The following is a 6287-nucleotide window of genomic DNA, read 5'->3' as shown; positions in this document are numbered from 1 at the left end:
CATGTTCAATGCATTGAATTGAATCCTCACCTGTGAGATTTAATATTTCAGTGTATATGAATTAATTCAATTTGTCAGACATATCGGAGTGGAGTGAAATAAAAATACATATCCTTTTGGGCCAGCAGAAATTGGGGACAATGACGTTATTGACCCAAAGGATGAACTGTGGGAATGTTTGTGTGGCTTGGAAAGCTTCACACCTACAGTAAGAAGTGTAAAGGCAGGAAGTTTCTTCTAAGGTCAACTCTTGCCAGAGTGGTGGTTTTTTTTTTTTATAGTAACACAGTAAAGGTATCTCTTGCCTTTGCAAGATATAGGGAGAAGTGTTAATTAATGTATATAATGACATGATAAATTTTCACTGATATTGATTCTCTTTTAGACATCCTGAAATTTGTTGGTGAATCTCATTTCTGATTTCTCTCTTTGTAATCTTGTTTGTAGGTTTGTTTTGTTTTCTCCAACAGTAACTTAACATTATATTGGGAATTCTGGTTTTTAACTTGCGGGTTTTTAAATCTTTTTCAATCGTTTTGATGCTTAATTGTTTTAATCTTAATGCCTGTTTAGTTGTTGTTTTTTTAAATGTGATATTTATATAATGTTTTCAGATGTCTTATTTTATCTGCTGTGATCCACCCGGGGTCCCCTATGGGGAGAAAGGCAGCATAAAAATACGTAGTTTAAATAAATAAATAATAACTTGCAGGTCATTTATAGAGTGTCCTGGCAGACTGCTATTTCCTGAAACACATTTTCATGTGTAGTAAAGAAGGTTCATTGGCCAGAATCCTGTTGGATTTGCCCAGTATGAGTAGGACATCACACAAGTTACTGGACAGTCACTGAGTTACTCCAAATCAATCACAACTTGATTTAGGGAATCAGTTGTGTATAACTGATCACACACTTGCTCACACTTGCCAAAAAGGTAAAACTGTACTTGCATGCAGATTTTTTCTTAGCCCTATTTTGTCCTCCCCGTGTGTTTAATGATCTTAGTCTTAAGCAAACATAGCCCCTCTCCTTTATGGAGTCAAAGAGCAGAGGTCACCTCTTGTGTTTATTTGGGGTGGAGGTTAAGGTACAAAAACAATGCATCATTAAGGTGCAAAAAGGATGCACTTACATTTAATGGCAGCATTGATCTTTGGTCCCATATTTTTTGCTTTGGAGATGTTGTTTCAACTGCAATATTTAAATTTAAACAAAACACATTTTTCTCCTGGTGAATTTCTTTGCTTTTTGAACTCTGATAGCCTGTTCCATCTGGATTTCTAAAGAAACCACATTAACTCACAAAGAAGAGGAAATGACTATTTCAGCTTGTCTCCTAAAGAGATAAGTCTTGTATGCTGTTATTGGTGCACTGCTCAGAGTTGTCAAGTGAGAGACCCATTTCTGGATTAGATGTGCTTGAGCAAAAACTAATTTTATGCATGGGAGTAGCAAGTCGGAAACCACAGTTTTCATTCCATCCTATCGTCCACTGATAGGATGGAATCTCTGTAGGTGCCGATAGAGATCTCAAGCTTTGGGAAGATGGCAGGATTGCGAGGTAGAACTGCAGCATCAATGAATAATGACCTAACAAAAAGGTTGCCAAAAAAAGAGGAGGGGAGGAAATGAGATCTTGTTGAATTTCTATGGGGGAATAACATATGGAAATCAATAATCAACCATAACTACAGCAGCTCGAGCTGCTTGTACAATGACAAACAGGCTTGTCACCTACAAACACAATCCTAATAGCTAAGATGACCAAAGGCTGGCTGAGCTATCATCCAGCCTAGTGATAGCAGATATTACACAGGACTACTGGGAGCATGGCCCTAGCTTTGTGCTGGCACCGGGCTGGGGAATTCTGGCGCAGTGATCCAGAAAACTATTATTTTAGAACAAATATTTTATTAATTATAATAATTGCACTATGCTAGTTATTTTTTTTACATTGTTTAAGGTGTTTTTATTTTTGTAAGCCGCCCTGAGTAGACGTTGTCTAGAGGGGCGGGGTAAAAATTGAATAAATATATAAATATATAAATATATAAATATATAAATATATAAATAAATCTGTATCCACGGGGGATTGGTTCCATGATGTACCATTAATGTCTGAAACTGCGGATAATAGCTAATTCTATATATAATATACAAGGAAGAAAGACAAAGGCAACCCATGTATGTTCCATATAGGGTTGTGGCTAACATGGATAACTGAAATCACAAATACTAATTCTGCCGATACAGGGGTCTTACTGTATTTCCAAGTGCTGAGCAGAAGAAAAGAATTACTGTATAGAGAAATAAATAAGTGAAAACCTGCAAAAGATGGTTAGGGAGAGGAGCAAAAGAAAAGATTTCTTTATGTGTCTCCAATTTCATAAGCATTACACATGTATGGAAAATCTAATTATTACAAAACCCCAAAGCATCAGAACAAATGTAAAATGACAGGTGAAGGACAAGTATCAGAACGTCACCTTGTTGCTTGAGGCACGAATATGCCAGTTGAAATCCTGTAGCTAGAAGCTATGCTACATAAGGTTGCTGATGTCACCATCTGTTGTGGTTTTTATTTTTGAAATTTCTGATTCTCCCCTACCCCCAAGGTTCTGAGGCTGCCATGGGATCCCTTTAATTTTGGGTTCTCTTTCGAAGTTCCCAAGGCTTGCTTGGGATCTCTCTTGTCATGGGGAAGCTGTTCAGCACCGCAGGATGGGAGTTCATCAATTTCCATAAATCACTGCAAGTAGGATGATTTTACCAGTAGCAGCGATTTTGGGAAATTAAAGACTCTCCTCTCCCTAGTCCTATGGCTCCCAGTAGCTTTCCTGTGATAAAAGAGAGACTCAAGAAATCGCTGCAGCTGATGACATGATCAGCCTTACGCGGCATAAGATGCACAACAGGATTACAGTCGCTGTCAGCCCAAAATCAATTCTCTCTACAGTAGTACACTGAAGTCATACAAGACCGGTTCGCAGTTCTTATCTTACTCCAGAAGAGGGCAATAGCACCATTCTCCCAAGCAGACAAAATTAGTTTTTAATTACTCATTTGTATTTGCCGTGGAGAAATGGAAACTATACTAAATGGAATGACTATTGTTAAAAACCCCAATCCCATAATTAATTGTTCTCAACTACTGTGCAACTGAAATAGGATGTAGAAGGAAACTAGATTTAATATATAAGATTTTCTGGGCACTTTCAGACTGTAATTCTGGTGCTTAGTATAGTAAGTCCCACTAGAGCATGCCCACAAAATCGTTAGGGTTTTTGTAACTCAACTCCTTTGTAAGTTTTGTTGATTCAAATAGGCCTACTCTAGTTGCAACTTACTCTTGTAAACATAGTTGCAATTGGTATAGGGCCATGAAAATCAATGGAACGTAGAGAGCAGCTTGACTCACCAAATCCCCATTGATTCAATGGGCTTCCTTTAGTGCAACTTATAATACTAAGCAACAGGATTTCAGCCTCTATGTAAAGATTATAACAGAGAGGCCGGGCACTTAGTGTCTCTCCCCCTGCTCAGATCCTAAATAATTTAGTACTGCTAATGACCAAGACAGACGCACACTTGCTCCCAAAGAGCATGCAAGACGAAAACTGATAGGGCATTTTATTTGCTATTTTAAAAAAAAACAGAAACAGGTTAACAAATAAAAATAAAAATCTAGTATATTGCACAAAGTGCGGTATGGAAGAAAGGTTGTATATCTGCTAGACAGAAGCTCGAGGCTGAGTTTGTGGGGCTTTAGTTTAACCCCCCCCCACACACACACACACTGACTGTGTGTTTAGTGCCATCAGCACTGGGAAGAAAGAATAATTCCGTGGATTCTCAAATTCCTGGTATTCTCAAGACCACAAACTGTACAAGAGACAAAAGGCTAACTGTCTTCTGTGATGCTCCAGCGCTGTTGCGCTTTTTTGATAATTGAAACTATTCCAACTATCAGTTGGAATATCTCCCTTCCAACTTTTCCCTATGAACAGGAACGCAAAAAATCAAGCAGCTTGGTCTTGTGCATATTCACTTGGCCATTTGTTCTCCTGAGTTCAGTGGGACATAATCCCTAGCAAAATGCTCAAAATCAAAAGCCGAGGTGCCAGTTTGCACTCTGAAATTGGCATGCGGGGAATGTGCCACATGCCGGGCTTCCTGCATGTCCACCCCATTTGCATTCTCTGCATGCCAATTAGGTCAAGTCAATTGGCCCAACTGGTTTATGGGTTTTAACTGGTTTATGGGTGTTGCAAGCATTGGTCTACTGTATGGGAGAGCGTTGAAGAGGAAATCTGCAATGCTGCGACGGGGAACATCTTTGCACCCATCAGCCTCTTAAGCTCTGAGATATCACATTTGCAAGCACAGAGGGTAGGCACACATGCTTTCTTCTGCAGAGAGTCAGTCGGGACTGGCCTTGGCATCTGCCCCAGGCAGTGACTGGAAAAGGCAACAAGTTGTTAGCTATTTAGAGCCTTCTCCATGGTGGCCCCCATCTTTATGGAATGCTCTACCCGTGAAGCTGCACCAGGCCTCTTCCTTCCTAATATTCAGAAAGCACATACAAATGTTGTTTCCGGGAGGCACTTCAATACACCCACAACAAAAACATACTGATCACCATAATCACCCATCTCCTGAAAAGAACAAAGCTGATCCAACAGCCATAAATACTCAACTCCCAAATAAACTGCACCAGAGCACAGAGTGCTGCTCCTGTCCTCTGAAGATGCTGGGCCCACAGAGATTGGTGAAACATTAGGAAGAACAACCTTCAGAACACGGCCAAAGAGCCCAAAAAACCCACAACAACCAAAATATTATTAATTGTGTGCTGTTTTCTGCTAGGGAGGGATCGCTAAAGGCACTTTGGAAATGTTCTGCTTCAAATATCCAACTGAATTGACCGGTCTTGGGCTCTGCGCAGAATCAAGGGCGTCGGAGATGATGCCAAGGGATGCTTGTTCTTCAGTTCAAAAGATCCCTGGGCTCTTTCTCCCAGCTCCAGGTAAACCATTGCTATTTCCTGTGCTCTTTCTTTGGAGTAAGCTCCAGCAGACGCCCGTGGGATTTGCCTTTGAGGAGCCGGGGACAGCCCCGTGTAACAAAGCCGGCCTCACTAAAAACGAATCTCTTATTTTTGCCAACGTTCCTTCGCATCGGGCCTCCCTTCGGTGTGGTCCAGGGGCTGCTGCCCAGCCAACCAAAGGGTGCTTTAACAATGACAACCGAGCAAGATGAAAAGTGCAAGCAAAGTTGGAGGGGGGGGAGGAGGTGTCATTGACTTGCATTCATTGATTCTGGCTGCTTTTAATGTCAATAGGAAATGTAGCTTCTACTCCATAATTGGACTTGACAGGCATTCCTTGCTCCGTCTCCTTATGGTCCATCTGAATTCAGCTGGAGGCAGAGTGTTCTCGACCCCAGAATCTTATTCCCGGGATTCCTTTCCTGAGGACATCGGCTGGAATTTATCTGGGGCCCATCTTCAAAAGATCACCTTTGACCAAAGGCTGCCTTCTTTTTGCTCCGTTTATTTACATGCCATTCCCCTTCTGTTCTTTCTTTTTTGGGGGGTTGGGGGTGGGTGGGAAGCATGTGAGGATGGAATTGATCAAATCTTTTGGCCAGCTTTATTTGCTGTTATGTGTATGCATTTGCCAGGAAATAACGGCCGAACCAACGAGTGAGAGACCAAACGATCTATTTTGGCAAAATCCAAAGTAACAAAACTAAACAAGACAGAAACATGTGCTACTTTAAAGACTATTATATTTTAATGTGCACTTTCAGGAATTTGCGTATGAGGCACCTTTAAATTTTTCTTTTTAAAAACCATTAGAAAGCTGGAGTGATTTATTCCCCATCTGAGTCAAGTGTGCCTTGGATCTGCATCGATTTCTCGATTCACTTTGCTTCACCCCATAACTGGATCTGGCCATTCTGTCTCACTCCAGACCTCACACAAATTGGTCTCAATCACGATGATTTGATTCAGAATTTGCCTGATTGTAACGCACAGCCCTAATCATTAGTTTATTATTTACTGACGCACTTTCATCCCACTCCTCAACCCAAAAAAGGCTACCTTGCAGGAATTGCCAATATCAATAATAAGAACATCCAAGCCCTGATGTTGACAGTCTCAGGGCCATACAATATGAAACTAAAAGCTGGTAGTATGTTTTCCCTTCCGGGATGTAATTCCTTCAAAGCTCTGTGCCTGAGCAATCAGACTTGGAAAGGAAGTCTGTGCTTATTACTTAAAT

The sequence above is a fragment of the Pogona vitticeps genome, chromosome 14 (assembly GCF_051106095.1).
Source record: "Pogona vitticeps strain Pit_001003342236 chromosome 14, PviZW2.1, whole genome shotgun sequence".
Lineage (NCBI taxonomy): Eukaryota > Metazoa > Chordata > Lepidosauria > Squamata > Agamidae > Pogona > Pogona vitticeps.
Note: the sequence above shows the minus strand (reverse complement) of the source record.